The sequence below is a fragment of the Terrapene carolina genome, unplaced genomic scaffold (assembly GCF_002925995.2).
Source record: "Terrapene carolina triunguis isolate 2854851 unplaced genomic scaffold, T_m_triunguis-2.0 Scaffold148, whole genome shotgun sequence".
In the NCBI taxonomy this organism is placed as follows: Eukaryota; Metazoa; Chordata; order Testudines; family Emydidae; genus Terrapene; species Terrapene triunguis.
In genome coordinates this window covers 39,214-56,274 of record NW_020664499.1, presented here as the reverse complement: position 1 = coordinate 56,274, position 17,061 = coordinate 39,214, and the positions used below count along the sequence as shown (strand labels likewise).

At 42.5% G+C, this 17,061-nt stretch overlaps 1 protein-coding gene across 1 annotated transcript in view; it reads left to right on the top strand.

The window, feature by feature from the left end:
- Positions 1 to 17,061, top strand: part of LOC112113811 (pulmonary surfactant-associated protein A-like) — a 45,186-nt gene that overhangs the window by 22,745 nt on the left and 5,380 nt on the right. The gene's annotated exons all lie outside the window — the stretch shown is intronic.

Sequence of the window (17,061 nt, the reverse complement as noted above, 5' to 3'; positions counted from 1 at the left end):
TTTTTTTTTTTTTTTTTTTTTTTACAGATGGCTATATCATGGGAAGACCCGGACAAATGGCCCCAAATTTGGATCACTGGCTGTATCTCATGCCCCCATAAGGCTCACTAAATTTCAAGGCAGTCCAAGTAACTGCATAGATTTTAGAGCACTTAGAGTTGAGTTTTAAACAGAAAGCTGGTCTTATCCTTATTTCTACTGTAAAAACTACAAGGGACTCGGACTTACACATGCTGCTGCAAACTTGATAGCTATCATTCTTGTTTTTGCAAAGCAAGATGATTGCCTAATTAGCACAATAGGGCTGAAGTCAATAGATGCTACTGCAATCCATGTACTTATCCATAACATGTAAACAATGGCCAGTTAGACACATAATTGGCCACTTGTACATACAAGTGGTTGATTTGTATATGCATTCTCAGTAAACGTGCCTGCAATTTAGTGTGTGGAATATTAAGCACTGAATTGAAATACAAGGGACCATATCCTATTGGCAGCTAATGTTGTTAATAATCATTTAGTATTAATAATCATTTAGAGTTTCTCTTTCCTGATTATGAAAACCTCATAAGCTTCAAAACTACAAATGAAATCTGTATAAATGATGCAGGAAACTGATACCCCTGGAATAATGAAATTAATGATCATATTAGCTAATTAGTTGCTGTCGGTGGTTATTAGGTTTCTCAGGGTTATTAAATCTCTTATGTTATACAAACCAAGAAACTTACCGTAGTGTGTTTCAGTAAGCTATCTCAGAGTTACTTTTTGAATTGTACTGGCCTCATGCAATAACCAAGATCACAAATCCCTTCACAGAGAATTAGGGTAAGTTCTATGGCTCTATCCATTCCCTTTTGTTTTCTTTCTTTTTCTCTGGATATTCATCTTGTCTTTATCTGGTAGATGAGTTCTGGGGCATTTTAATCAGCTAACTTAAAAATAAAACATTCTGCAGAGTTAAAATAAAATAGCCCGGAGCTAATTTTTATAGCTGTAGCTGACACAGCCTACGCCACTTCATCCCTTTGTGCAGCAATATAAGGAAAAATGTACCAGCAACACATCATCTGCCATTCTATTAAGGGATCCTTGTGGCACCTTAAACCATAAGAGCAATATTCAGTCATTGGGCCTTCTGCTCCAGATAATGCCAATTTTGGGCAAAATCTTGGCAAGGATAATGTCCAGGAGGTTTTACCATTGACTTTCAAGGACAATAGGAATGGACCCTTACTTTAGGGATGCTGCTGGATTTTTTTTTTCCCCCCATCATCTAAATATCTGATTTTTTTTTTTATTTTTATTTTTTTAAATCCCTCTACCTATGCTTCGTGTCTTACTCTTTTCAGTTACCCCTCCATTTGCTTTTCACCTTCCTCCTCATGGATATAAGGGGAGACTTTGTGCCTTTGAAAGGGCAGTTTAGGCACCCAGCTCCCACTGAAAGTTTGGAACCGAACTCTTATTTGTGTCTTGTGACTTTGAAAATCTTACCCTTGATTCTTTTCTACTGTCCAGATTCACAGATGAGAATTTAAACTCTATTTACCACCTGAAGAGTATATCATGATAAATTTGATGACATCACTTACAATGTGTACTTTCTTCTATTCGCATCTAACACTTCTGAATGGTAAAAAGCCAAATATGACCCTGACATAAAATTAGGAATGTTTACAAATCCAAATGAAATGTTACTTTCCTGGCCTACTGGCATATTATTCCCTGAGTCATTTCGTATTCAGCAAAATAACTTTCTATCAAAAAAAGGGCATGTCGTAGAGAGTAAGCCAGGACTTTGTTCTCTTTAATTTCTGTGAATATTTCTTTCTGAAAGAAAAAAGAAAAAGGAGGGGGGAAAAAAAAAAAGCAAGTAGATGATAAAAAATAGTTGCTACAGCAAGCACCATTTGAAATGCAGTGGTTTGAGAGGCATGAAAAGAAATACTTCAATTAGGTATTGGCAAAATTGCAGCTCCAAATAATGAGCCTAAATATATGGTTATTTGGCACTACTTTTCCTGACTTTGGGATTCCGATTTTCAATTAGCACATTTTATTATCTGGATGGAAGACCTTGCACTAACAATTAGCAAAATGATGAATTAATGTCTGGTGAGGGGCATTTCAGTGATGAAGCTTCAGTGCTGCCGAAGACCCCGGAGCGAGTGAAGGTCCCGCCGCCGAAGACCCGGAGCGCCGCCCCGTCAGTAAAAGCGCTGCAGCGGGTGGTGCCTCTTTTTTTTTCGCTCCTGGGTGAGTAAAATTAAAAAGGTGCCCCTGGGCTCCTCCGGCCACACCGCGCCCCCCTCGCGACTCGCTCCTCCAGCTGCGCCGCGACAGCGCCGCCCCCCCTCACTTTTTTTTTCTTGGGGCGGCGGCAAAAAAATTAGAGCCAGCCCTACGCTCCCCACCCCAGCTCACCTCCGCTCCGCCTCCGCCTCCCTCAGCCTGAGCACACAGCTGGTTGCTTCTCGGTGGGGAAGGGGCGGCTGCCCCGCTACGCTACTGTGAGGGGCTAAGGAGACCTGGTACAATAAGCATTGCAAACAAATCCCCTTCTATTTAGGATGGGCCATATTTCTTTTGAAAGGATTCCCTTAATTATTTTTAACCTATTAATATACCCCCTTTCCAACTATGAAATGAAGCTAGCTTAATTTTTGTTTTAACTGCCCCTTGTGTATTGTCTCAATTAGGAGATCACTAACTTAGACTAAAACACTCAATCAACCATCAATGGAAATACAAGTAGTTTTGCCTCTGGTGGGAATTTGCATACAAACCTCTGCATGGTAATCCTTTCAAAGGGCATGGCAGGGGGAGCAGCTGGAGGCAAGGCAATTAAGTGATAAAACTGTGAACACTGAAAATTGCGTTTCACAAAACGATATGGTCCATTTTTTCAGAAGCCACTGAAAAGTCAATGTTTCACAGTTGGCTGACTGTGCAAAAGCTAGAAAATCATTTACTTTGGCAACATTCATATGTTGCATTTGTTTGTGTGCGGCCGGGATTCTCAGCTGTGGCCAGCGAGTGCTCAGTGAAATCCATGCAAAGGGTGTGTGTGCATGTGTAAAAATGCTGGCTTTTGCACTCCCCCAATCCCCTGGGCTGGCTGCATGACAGGTCACTCCTAAGCAGAGCCGTAACTAGCTATTTTTGCACCCGAGGCAAGAATATAAAATTGCGCGCCCCCCACCTTGGCTCCTCCGGCCGCACCGCGCTCGTGACTCGCTCCATGGCAGCACCGCCCCCCTCTCATCTTTTTTTTTTTCTTGGGGCGGCGGCAAAAAAGTTAGAGCCGGCCCTACGCTCCCCGCCCCAGCTCGCCTCCCTCGGCCTGAGCGCGCTGCCGGTTGCTTCTCCGCCCTCCCAGGCTTCCCACACGAACAGCTGATTTGCGGGAAGTCGGGGGGGGGGGGCGGAGCTGAGAAGCAGAGTGGGGTGGAGTGTTCAGGGGAGGAGATGGAGGCGGAGCAGAGGTGAGCCCTTGCACCCCTCAGCTTTGCGCGCCCTTGTTACGGCACTGCTCCTAAGTAACAACTTAGAGGAACCTTGTAAGTTACTCCAGCTGCCCAATGCCCCCAGGGCCAGTACAGCAGCTGGGGATCAGTAAGAGAGAAACCCTGGCCACAACCCTTATGCCAGCTCTATGCTGTTGCTGGAGCCCTCCTGTAACAGGGTGGCCTGCCACTTTAAGAGCCGGGAGGCCTTGGACTAGTCAGTCCCTGTTCATTTAGCCCTGCCCTGCTACATCTTTGCAGGGTGTGAGACTTAAAAAGAGGTTGGGTTCTGACTGGGGAGAAAAGTAGACAGGCTATCCAATGTGAGATAAGAAGCTGGGTTTGTGCATTCCACACTACATCTGGGATAGACTCAGGTATAAGCCCAAAGCCCCCCTTCTGTTCACACACAAATCAGTCTGACTTGGGTCCTAGGACTCTGCTAGAGGGGTGGATCAGAGACTGAGTCCTGCTGTGACTCAGGTCCAAGCCCTGTCATTTTGGGGCATGGCTGCAGCTCAAGCCACAGGCTCAAGTTAGAAGGTCTGCATAGTACTGTATGGATGTGATGGCGTCAGCAACAGATGCATTAGCACAGCTGTAAGACCCAGGCCCAGCAGTAGTAAACCCAGGGTTACAATGCAGTGTAGACTCTCAAGCATGGGCTTGGAACCACCGAGCCCACAAGCCTGGGCTTAGTGTGCAGTATAGACACACCTGGGAAGCCAAAGCCTGAAGCCAGGAGGAAGTCTAGGCAGAAGGAAGCTGGTGTGGCCAGGTTTGGGGAGATGTGTAAAGACTTGAGCCCAAGAGGAGCCTGAGGTTTGTGGGCTGGCCTGAAGCTAGGAACTGGCTGAGGGCTATGGCCTGCCAGAGGACCTTAGTAGGATGGTAGACCTGACCTGGATGGTTAGGTTGATTGGAGCCCAAGTACCAGTGACTAGACTACGTTGCTCCTGGGAGCCTGCCAAGAAGGAGGAGGGCATACAGTTGAGCTCAGTGGGGCTGAAAACTCTCATTTTGATATTGTTTTGGGGCTAAGGGGCTCTGTCACCTCAAAAGAGATTGAATGCTTTAAAGTGGCTCTGCCAGAGGCCCAAGTCACCTCTATGACTGAGGTTGGCTGAAGATAGTTGCGGGGAAATTGAGGCAGGAAGGCTGCAAAGCCAGGTCTTGCTGTGTGGGGGTGCTCTCAGACAAAAAGTCTGTTACACCCCTCTAGTAGGGTCATCTTTCCATAGCCGGTTAGGTCAGGGTTAGGGCTAGAATCCAGCAGGGGTGCAGTGGCCACACTGCAGTCAAGGAACTGAGTCAATATCTGTACTTACAGTTTTAATCACAGTGCCATCTGGAGTTGTATTTTCCATGGAGAATAACATTATAAGTTGGGTTAAACCTTTGAAACTGGTGAGGTTAACAGCTGCACTTCACTCAGGTTAAATGAAAGAAACTCTAGGAGGTCTAAACCCAAAACACAAGCGCATGTCACAGCCCCAAACTAAGATATGTGCAAGTCTGCCCACAAAATAGAACTATGTGGGTGAAGAACTTGGCTAGTAGTTGTCTTTGGGTAGAGGTGGGGTGGGGAGAGTAAGACAGACAGCACAGAAACAGACACAGAAGGAGCAGAAAGCCAGACACAGACTGACCAAGTATTGAGTGTGTGGTCCTGCAAAAACCTAGAGAAAGGACTGTTGAGGCTGGGGTTGGGGCTGGCAAAAATAGGTTTGGATCTGTGAGCCCGTTTGGCTCCTCCTGTGTTCAGGGAAACGAGGGCTTTGCACATTCCTCATAAGTAAACAAGATCATATCAAAGGTGCCAGATTCCATAATCAATTTCTCATAGTAACTGAAACAACCTGCAAGACCCTGAATTTTTGGTTAGCCACTCAGGCCAACATGAATTGTCATGGCAAAGCCTGTCAGCATTGAATACAAGATAGATACAAGGCTTTCATTTGTATATTGGTCAGAATCCACAAACTGACTGTATGTAGGCCCTGCAACAGAAGCAGCATATATTAACTGTGAAAACAGCCCAATTAGCTATATTGTATAGCATTCAGTATTCATTCTCTAGAAATTCCCTGTGCCAATTGAAAATCAATATACCTATTTATCTTAATTTTCAGCTTATAACATCCATAACCACCTCAGCACAGGATATTTCTTGGGAATTCATTACCCGATGAGGCCCCTTGATGGAGATTGTAGAGTAGTTTCTCTTTGCTATGATAATCAGGCTTGAACAGCAACTTGGTGAGCTTATTTTACCATATAATTCATATTTATACCATCCGATTTCAATGAGGAACATTTCCCCAGCTCCTGGATTTCACAGACAAACAAAATAACTGTTGACAATGTCTTTGTCATATATTGTACCATACACTACTGCAATATCTGCGGGCCCATCATTTCCTCTGCAATAGGCAACACAAGGGACTGGTGTAATGGCCTAAAGGGGCCAATTACCATCTGTGGAGTTGATTATCCTTATTTTAAACTGACAAATGCTAGGTGGTTGTTTATGGGGCAAAATATGAAGCACAAACACATGGTCTCAGGCAGTCTTGCCAAGTGCCTGTTCAAGCATAAATTGCTTCACTATGGCTTCCCTAGATAAGATAGAGAGGGACTCTGTAAAGATCAGCTCCTTGGAAGTATAATCTGTTGGGACACTTCTGTGATTACTTGTGTACAGTGTTTTCCATTAAAAGGGCAGCATTTATCCAGTTATGATACTGTGATCATTGAGATACCATAGGTAATTTCCCCTATTTGGAATAATTAGTATCTCCAATACTGCTGTGTGGCAATCGTTAGCAATGATGAGCTATTAAAGATGGTCAAAGAGGCTCAGGGATGGCTTGGTTTCAGATTCAGTTTAATTCAAACCATAAAACATGGGGGACAGGATTCAGAGGGAAAATAATCCCATGTCTAAATACTCTATTTTGTCAGTCCATCAAATTCATTGCCAGGCCACTGCTGTAATCAATGATCTCACATAATTAAGGTGAGGCGGTGGGTGTGAAGATTAACAATGTCTGTGGTTGGGGATTTTTGTCCACTTTATGTTTTTTAACCGCAGGGAGGTGATTATTTCATTGTCCTCCAATTATGTAACTCAAATGAAAGAACATGAAGTTACAGTTCCTCTTTTAAAATGTGCCATGTATTCTGCCCAGTTTCCTAGGAACACTTACGTTTCTAAGTGTTGTTACTGGATCCTTTCTTCTGTAGCTGTTGATGGTGTTTAAATAAACCTACTTTCAAAAGAAATCATTCGGGAATTCAAATACATTCCTAGCTACCCTGCAGTGCCAGGTAAACATAAGCTTCCACAACTATCGGTCAGGTAAAGGCTTTGGGGGTAATTATGGTTGAATCATAAGCAGTGAGAACAGTATGCAGCCATCTGACTGAACTATATGTTCTTTTTCTTCCACAATAGTTTTTTAGCTTAATCTTTACTTGAAATTTCATTATATACTAAAATTTTACGTGTCTGCAAATGTGAGAAACATCCATTGTTAAACATTTGGTACATGGAATTATATTATGTATTTTACAGAAATGAGTCCTGCCTGCTTTTGAAGCCACAAAAGCAAGGAAAATTCTGAGTTATAGCCAACCTAGTTGTGCTTAGGAATTGCATCTAATATGGTTTGTAAAGTTATCCTTTTATTTTTAAGAGCCCCAAAAGAAGGCTACATGTTAAAATCTACCGTACAGAAGCTGAGTGGAGTAAGCAAAGGATGAAGTTATTACCTTAAGTCTAAACTCACTTAGGGGTATTTTTGTTAACTATCGATGTTATTTTAATGCACCTTGCTGTAATTAATTTCCTTTGTTTTTTAACATACATAGAACAAAATGGTCCAGATAAAATATATTTGACTGGCAAATTACCTGCCACTCCTACATAATAATCCTAAAGATCAGTCAGAAGGAGAACTATTTCAAGTTGGGTTTTTTTGTTTTTTTTTTTTTCCTGAATCTTTGAAAGTAGGAAGGGTTGGAGTTAAATCCCTGATCAGAACCTCTGCTGTAGTTTTGATTCCAAGTCAAGCCAACACCAAAAATGGCTTATTTTCCAGTTCTAGGTCAGAAGGAGCCAAATCATTGTGAAAATAGCTAATCACAAGATGGACTGAAAATGCCAGGCTATAGTTTCTAAACTCAATTTAAACATGATTAATATTTGTCATGATAATTTAATCACTGTTCTCCAAGGCTGCCCCAGTGGGCTCATTACAAGAAGACAGAATTCAGCTCTGAAGCTTCATTCAGAGCTCCAGAAATGAAACTCTATCGTCAGGGAAAGAGGAGTGAATACCGTTTGTCATTTTTCCCCTGCTTGTGCGGACCGATGTCCAAAGGTCTGAGCCTGTTCTATGGAAGTCCAGGGGTATGTCTACACAGCAATGTATGCCTAGGGTTAGTTGGACTCGAGTCAGCTGACCCATGTCAGGGAACCCTGGGCTTGAGCATCTACTCTGCATTTTAACCCTAGATTAAGGATTTTCTGACCTGTGATTGAACGTAGGGCTCTGGCATCCACACTGCAGTGCACAGACCTGAGTCAAAGTAACCATAGGTGCTGACTCCGGGGGTGCTCCGGGGGGGGGAGGGGAAATAGTGGGTGTTCAGCACCCACCAGCCACCCACCGATCAGCTGTTCAGCGGCGGACTGCAGGTGCTAGGGGGAGGGGGCAGAAAGAGATGGAGCAGAGGCAGAAAGAGGTGGGGTGAGGGTGGGGCCTTGGGGAAAGGGTGGAGTGGGGGCAGGGCCTTGGGCTGCCTGTGAAAGTAACCCTATCCTACAGTGCCAAATGTCCCTCCCCTCCAATTGTCAACATCCTAGCCCTATGAATGTGTTGCATTGTGGGAAAACTCTACTGCTCACCCTGTTTTCTAAGTGTGATGGTGCTATTGATGGGACTCAGGTGCCCATAAGGAGCATAAGTACATAGACTGCATAATTAACTCCTTTGGTGGCTGTCTCAGTAGAATGACAGCAGTGTGAGATGGTTTTATACTGATCTACCATCTAATCTGAGAACTGGGCTCTCCAACTCTAGGCTGTCACATTGACAGGAAAACGCCCATGTGCATGTGATCTGAGGAAAACTAGGACATCAGTCTCCAGGGCTGTTAAACTATTAAAATGAAACTTTGCAGTTCTTAATTTTGAAAATGGCACGTTCAGTGACAGCGGTTTTGGCTGGTTGGTTTATTAGTTATTTTTGTCTGTTTGTTTTGAGGCTTGATATAAAAGGCAGGTTTCAGAGAAAAAATGTGCACACACACCCTAGCCCTGCTGCTGCTGGCTGCAGAGTGGTGAAATGCATCCCCAGAGCTTGGGGTGCAGCACCCCTCAGGGATCACTTATCCCTGCTCCTACAGCTTCAACCTTCCTGGGTCTGACGTCAGAGCATTCAGCATCCCCTTCCACACCGTGCGCGTCCCACAGCGAGTCCACCCGGGTGGGGCTCCTGGAGAAGCCAGAGGGCCCTGCACCCCAACTCCTCAGTCAGACGTGACTCTCAGCCAGCCCGTAAAACACAAGGTTTATTAGTTGACAGGAACACAGCATAGAACAGAGATCAGTGACTTTCAGCCAAGTCCATCTTGAGAGTCCTGGGCCAGACTCCCTGGACTCCCCCTCTTCCAGTGCCATTATGCAGACTGCCAGCTTCCAGCTACCTGACCTCTGACACCCCCCTCTTGCTCCTCCTCCTCCTTCTCTTTGTCTTGCTTCCTGGGCAAAAGGTGTCACCTGGTCGCATCCCTCTCCTGGGTCTCAGGTTACATAGGTGCAAACAGCTGGGCAGCCTCACCTGCTCCTAGGGCTTCAGCAAAATCATACACCCAATTCCCACCACCGAAGTATTGGTACAGTACACTGGGAAACTGAGGTATACATAGTATTAGTATAGGACAGTAAGACTCACATGCAACATAAAAAGATTTATAAAATCCCACTTTGTCACATTTCTCTCCCCTCCAAGACCGAACTGAGTGGGGCCACTTTAGCCAGTGGCCTGGGGAAGTTCCGGTCCCTCTCTCCAGGACAAAGCGTCGGCTATAACATTGGCACTCCTCTTAACATAGACCACCTTCATGTCATAATCCTGAAACTGGAGACTCCACCTCAGGAGCTTGGCATTGGCCCCTTTCATCTGGTGTAGCCACGTCAGGGGTGAATGGTCGGTGTACACAGTGAAGCGCCACCCAAATAGATATGGCTGCAGCTTTTTAAGGGCCCACACCATGGCCAGGCATTCCTTTTCTATGGCTGCATAGTTCTTCTCCTGGGGCTTCCTGCTCAGGTACACGATGGGGTGTGTCTCTCCTTTTCCATCAACCTGCATTAGCACCACACCCAGCCCTGTGTCTGAGGCGTCAGTGAACACCATAAAGGGCTTCCATTTGCACTAGAGTGCAATAGACTGCATCACAGATTGCCTGCATAGAGAGGACTAAACACGTGGCCTGAAGGAACTCTGGGATACAATCCAGTCCAGAGGACTTCCAGGACCGAAGTCAAGCTGGGGCTGCATGCACACAGGAAAGCAATAGGGTTCAGACCCTAGGACCCAGCTTAACACGGGCTTGGAACCTCCATCACCACAGGGTCCTGGGACCCTAGGTCCAAGCCCTAGGTTAACACAATTGGTGTATGGACGCAAGGGAGTTTAAGCTCGAGCGCTCTCATTGCTGTGTAGACGTACCCGAAGGGTGCATCTCAGGTCTCCAAAAGCTAACGTCTGCCATGGTCCTGTGGTAAGTTTAATGAGCCCATAAAAGAAGAAAAAACTCCCCACACAGAAATTGTCATGGAAAAATATCTAGATATAAAGAATGAGAGTGACTGAAGAGACTATGGATAATGAGGCATTCGGTTATCATGGTACCACATGTGAACATGGATGACTACATAGAGAATCATGTTGTGAGTAAGGTATGACTGAGTTGGGAAACAAATTAGGGGTCTGAGGTAAAACCTACTGAAATCAATGGGAGTCTTTCTATGGACTTCAGTGGCCTTTGGATCAGGTCTGAGCTGTCATCCAAATTCCAAATACCACTAGTGGGAGCTGAGATGGCATAGGTACTGCATGTGTGAGAATACTCTCCATAAGAGCCTCTCTGATATATGGAGGGTACCACTAGCACCACCACCTCTTCTGAAAAAAGGGAGTCTGCAAGATCTCATAAAGAAGAGTGATAAAGGGAACTTTAGCAAGTGATCGGTCTGTATGCTATACACGTACACCGTATTTGAAGAAGTGCTGACCCACCAGTTGGATTTTTTGCAAGATAGCTAGCTTTATAAATTAATCTATCATTTACTTTGTTTAGTACCAAGTAAACAATGTGACATATATGCAAGTAATGTCCACCAAACTAACTCCCAGGTTGCCTCTGGAGGAACAAATTAATTTATTCTTTGCATAGATGTGGCCTTTGAACATGTTCCATGTGTGACACAGGGTTAGATTAATGATCCATTACAGGAATTATTTCCCAGGTCACAATCTTAGAAATGACTTATGGTAAATCAATGGCACCCACTTCTCTGAGAACATTCTGTATTAAGTTGTTCCATCTAGCTTACTGTGACTCGCTGAGACAATGAACTCCTTTTGTCATGCAGTATCCAGGCTACTTGAATTTGAGAGTTTAATGTGTGACTTCAAGGAAATAAGAAAGCAGGAAAAATATGTAATCCAAAAGCAAAGGACAAGTAGCTCTTCTGTTAATAAGGTTATATATTTCCTATGGCAGAGAAAACACTACCTTTTTCCACAGAAGCTGAAAAATCCTTATGCTGATTTTTTTTTTTTTTTTTTTTTGGCTGGTATAATTGGCATTTGTTTTTCCTAGAAGAGCAAATAGATGAAAAGGGCTGAATTTTCTGAGTATCTATTTGCTTGAAGATTTTAATTTTTGTGGTTTAACTTAAATGTTATGAAGTTTATTTTTATAAGTGTGATACTATAACAGAATACACCCCTACACAGCGTTTAGTAATCTTTGTATAAAGTATGTCTTGTAACGTATCATTTGAAAACTCATAATTTGCTGGTCAGTATTGTCCTAGTAAAATATGTGGGGCAACAGTGTATGTGAAGTTATGATATTCCCCTGCATGTTCCAAACCCTGCAGCCCTGCCCAAACAGAAATTGGCAAACAGGTCTGCCCTAAACAAAGGAATATGTGCTCTACTTAATTTGCATGTAAGCAGTAAACAGCGTCATCATGCAGGAAGGGAAGACAAAAGATGTTCAAACAGGTGAAAAAAACGTCAGGGAATACCCTTCTACTTAGACTATTTGGATCCTGGTTCTCAGCTGGAAATGTTTGTCATGAGGGGGACTGAAACTATAAAAAGGAGGGACAAACCCCCAAGACACTCCTCCCTCTCTTGCATTCACTGCACCTGAAGAGACAAAGGAAACAAGTGCTGGACTCTGAGGGGAGTCAAACTTTTCTTTGAATCTAATATAGTTTGTCAGACATCAGTAAATGTTTTATCCTTATTTTTCTTGTACTGTAATCATTTCTAATTTTGTCACCTCATTACTTGCACTCACTTAAAATCTATCTCTTTGTAGTTAATAAACTTGTTTTACTCTTTTATCTAATCCAGCATGTTCAAGTTGATGTATCAGGGCAACTCTATTTGGGGTTACAAGTTGTGTGCATATTATTCCCTTAAAGGAATAACAGACTTAATATATTCATACTGTTGAAGACAGGGCTGGGCAGGTCAGGAAGCACATTTCTGGGGGGAAATATGAGACTGGAAGTGTGTTGGGGTCACCCTGTGGTAATCTTTAAGGTTGGTAAGAGCCAAGATGTGGCTGGCTGGAGGCAGCACACACACAGTCATTTACATGCTGGATGCTATTTGTAAGCTGCAAGGCATTGTAAAGGACACCACACATTACAGGGCAGGGGTGACACAGATACTCATTGGTCTGGATTGTACCCTGGTATGTCACAAATACGATGTCTGGTCATAAATAGAATTTTTTTAAGTTCTACATAGTGATTTTTCTATTGTATCAAATGCTAAGTCAGTTTCTCAGTCCAGAGAGTAAATAGCAATGCATACTTCAAGGCCTCATCTTAACACCAAAGTTGTTCTGCTTTGACCATACCAGTACAGTTAATGTGGAATGATCCCTCCCAGTGTGGATGCAGTTATATTGGTATAAAGGTGCCTTAACCAGTGTAGCTTATTTCCACACAAGAAGAGGAATAAGGTATACCATCATGAGGCATGCTAGATGTTGTGCTGGTAAACTATGGCAGTAGAAAACCATACCCCTAAGCAAAATAGTTATACCAGAACAGTAAATGTGTATAGATCAGACCGAGGGGCTTTAGGAAACAGGGTGAGAAAAATAAGATGGCAACTGTTACAGTTGGGAATTTCTGTTCCCAAGGAATTACCGGTTTCAAACCTATGAAAGAAATGGCTTCAGGGTTTAAAAACCATTTCAGACAGTTGCTAGATTACAAACTATAGGCCTGATTTTCTTCAGAGGTTCTGAGCACCCACAGCGCCTATGAAGTCAACTGGAGCTGTGAGTGCTCAGCACCTTTGTATATCAGATCCTTAGAGAAATTTTGGCAATTTTCCTGAATTACAACTAGGTGAGAAGGATTGCTTTTTTTATTATTATTAGCAGCTAGACTCTGTATTGTGCAGTACTGGAAAAATTGGACCCCTCCTCCTCCTCCTATGGCAGTGTTTCTCAAACTGGGGTCACCGCTTGTGTAGGGAAAGCCCCTGGCAGGCCGGGCAGGTTTGTTTACCTGCCCCGTCCACAGGTCCAGCCGATCGCGGCTCGCCGCTGGAGGCCAATGGGAGCTGCTGGAAGTGGCAGCCAGCACATCCCTCGGCCCGCACCACTTCCAGCAGCCCCCATTGGCCCAGAGCAGCGAACCGTGGCCTGTGGGAGCAGCGATCGGCCGGACCTGCGGACGGAGCAGGTAAACAAACCGGCCCCTGGCAGGGGCTTTCCCTACACAAGCGGCGACCCCAGTTTGAGAAACGCTGTCCTATGGAGCTGTAGTACAGTAAAATATGGACTGTCCTTATAACGAAGAACCCCTCCCATCGGTGTAGGTAGTGTCTACATTGAAGTGCTACAGCAGTACATCTGCAGCTGTGACTCTGTAGTGGTTTAAGTGTAGACATGCCCTAGACCTCTTCTAGGCCTGTTAGATACAAAGATCGTCTCTCACATTTCAACAGAACTGTAAAAGAGACAATAAACTCTGTATTTCTGGGTAAAGAAACACACAAATTCAGAAAACTTTCAAACATTGGAGGTCGTTATGGTTCACTGTTTGCTATTCTTTCCCCATGGCACACTTCATTTAAATGGAGGTTTGTTGCATAGGTAGATTACAAGTGTCTGTTACCTTGATTGTTTCTCTGTTGTTTAGTGCTTGTCCTAGTTGCTATTCAATGTCAGCAAAGTTTTTTAAAATGATTGTTTGGTGGTGATAGTGGTTTTGGCATATAAACTCTGTTATATGGGGAAATAATATGAATCTAAAGTAAGTGTTATAAAGATGTACATAGATCAGATTTCTATTTCTTGTGTATTCTGACTTGTATATGGTTTGTGCTATACTGAAAATCAAAATACTATTTATTACAGCAGTGCCTGGAATACCTAACCTAGATTGGGGACCTGTTATGCTAGGTACTGTATGTACACATAGTAATAGACTGTCCCTGGCCTGAAGAGTTCATGGTATGACTAGGTAAGTCAGCCAAAGGATGGGAGAAAGAAAGTAGTATTAACATCATTTTACAGATGGGAAACTGAGGCACAGAAAAATTAAGTGCCTTGCCCAGGTTATCAGTGGAAGTCTGTAGCAGAGCCTAAAACGGAACCTACACCTCATGAGTCCTGGTCCATTGCCTTAAAAACAACACCTAGTTCTTAGTGATCATTACCAGTAGGTCTCAAAGGGCTTTACAAAGGAAATCAATATCATTATCACTCATTTTATAGCTGGGGGAAACTGAGGCACAGAGAAGGGGACGGGATTTGCCCAACACCACCCATCAGACCACTAGCAGAGCTGGGACTAGAGCCCTGTGTTCGTGACTCCCAGTCCGGTGTGCTACCCACTAGGCCACACACTCCGTCCCTTAGCTACACGCCCATCCTTGTAATCTTTTGAACAATAACAATGATTTATTTTAGAAATTAGATGAAAGTTCCATGAAAACTTTATATTCTTTGAATTAACTCCAAAAACATCTTTTGAGACTCTCTGTTCTGCTTGAGAGGTTTTTTCTCTATTAAAACATAACTTATTACTATAATCGAGGAAACCAGCGTCACACAGTTCCTGAAATTTTTCTAAGTATTTGTGTAACAAATTAAGTGTGTGAACAAAACAAAAAAGAATCATTCAAATTATACTTATCAAGCCTCCACTTTGGTATGCAGGTGTGTTATCAAATAACATACTATATAAATGAGACTTTTGAGGACTTTTTTTTCATTCTACTTCAGAGCAGAAGGGTGAGTGAACTCTTTTATAAAACTACAAAGAACTTCACTTAGGCCATGCTGCAAACATGCTCTCCCTTTTCATTTTCTATTATATTTTCAAATGCTTTGCTATATTTACCTTTATTGTTACTATTCCAGTCTACTCATATTAGTGATTTCATCAGATGTGGAGTTGCTTGAAAAATGCTGGTGTTTTATGAATGAGGAGAGAGAGGAAGAGCAAGAATTAGGATATCTCTATACTGCGATTGGGACACAACATGTAGGCATACCAGAGCTAGCTTTGAGCCAGCCAGCTCACTAAAAATAACACAGGGCCATTGTCAGCAGCATGGGCTGGCCACCTGAAGGTCCGGGTGGGATTGCACTCTGGTGGGCATCCTGTGCCATTGCAGCTGCACAGCTATCTTTAGCAAACTAGCTCGATGGAAGCTAGGTCAGGTCTGCCTTCACATGCTGCAATCGTGCCTCGAAATTGCTGTGTAAACGTCCCCTTAGAGTGGAATAGTTGCTTTTCCATCTTAACATCCAAAGGATCAGGAACCTGGCACTGCATCAAGATGCACAAGTTTGGAGTCAGTAGGACTCCACCCATCTTCACCACTCTCACTATTTTAGCTGAATGATGCTAATAACTGAAGGAGAATTCGTGCTCTAGTACTGTACATTACATCCATTTCAGTTTTAAAGATTTCTAACTGGATTGTAATGAGAGCAGGTCAGAAAACATTTTGATTTTTTTTTTCAAAATTGCTCACATTTCTAAAATTTGAAAAATTTCAACCAGCTGTATAGTTGGTCAAAAATTGAGAAGAAAGTGTTGTCAAAAATGTCCTGTTTAGTTCTTGAATGTTTTCACCATTTTGAGTCATTTAGACTTGGTGTGGATTATAAAGTTATTTTACAGATACAACCAGTCTATGATCTGCCATACATAGGGCCCTTCATTTTCAGTTTTTATTTTATTTAATTTTTCCCAGGAATTTATCAGAGTTTATTACCAAAACAACAAAATCAGGTGAAAATCAGTGCAAAAAACTATTAATAATTTTTCTGGGTAAATATCAGGGTTTATTTTGGTGGACGGAAAGACGGGGGGAAGTATTCAGTAGATTAATGCTTTGAATTCCGTTCCTCAATGTGGTTTGCTGCAGAACTAAAACAGAACTCAAAACACAATACCACCTGAGTTTAGAAAACAATATATCTGTAATCCCCAAATAAAACTTTACATTTGAATAAACAGTTTACTGTTATAGACTTAGAACTATTGACCTATAAATATTTCATTTAATAATTGGGCCACACCATTTGTAAGCCATAAACTCACCTTCATCCTTTTCTCCTGTTTTTTTTTTTTTTTTTAACTTTTGAATACTTCTGAAATGTATTCTGATGCCGATTTTCATTTTCTTCCCATTTTAGTGTGTCAAATCTTTAAAGCATTATCTGCTAACAGCTTGAAATGTGTACGTAGTGGGTGTGAGATTTATAAGGGCGCTCAGATGCACATGCACTTCAGAGCTTGCGTGCATGTCTGCTTGTTTATCGAGTGTATCTTCTAGACTAATATATAGCCTTACTTCAACAGGCAGGTTTGCATATACACACAGACTAATGTATTATCATAATACGTGTATCTCATGCTATGTATTGTATTTTCCTAATAAAACAAGTTATTTTTATATATTTGAATTATACAAAAGTAGGGTGAAAAATTAGAAAAAAATTAACCATACTTTTTGTAAAACCTGGCAATAGTTCGTTAAAAATTGGTTGAAAACTAAAAAGAAAGGGACTTAGCCATACATAACATAAGAATCAATCCTGCTTGCAAGCTAATGTTTGGAATGATGCATTTTTCAAAACTGCCATGTAATATATTACATTTGATGTACACACATCAAATAAAAAAGAGCATGATTTATGACCATTGCCACCAAATGACTAATACCAATTATTTTTTTATATATTTTATTTTATTTTA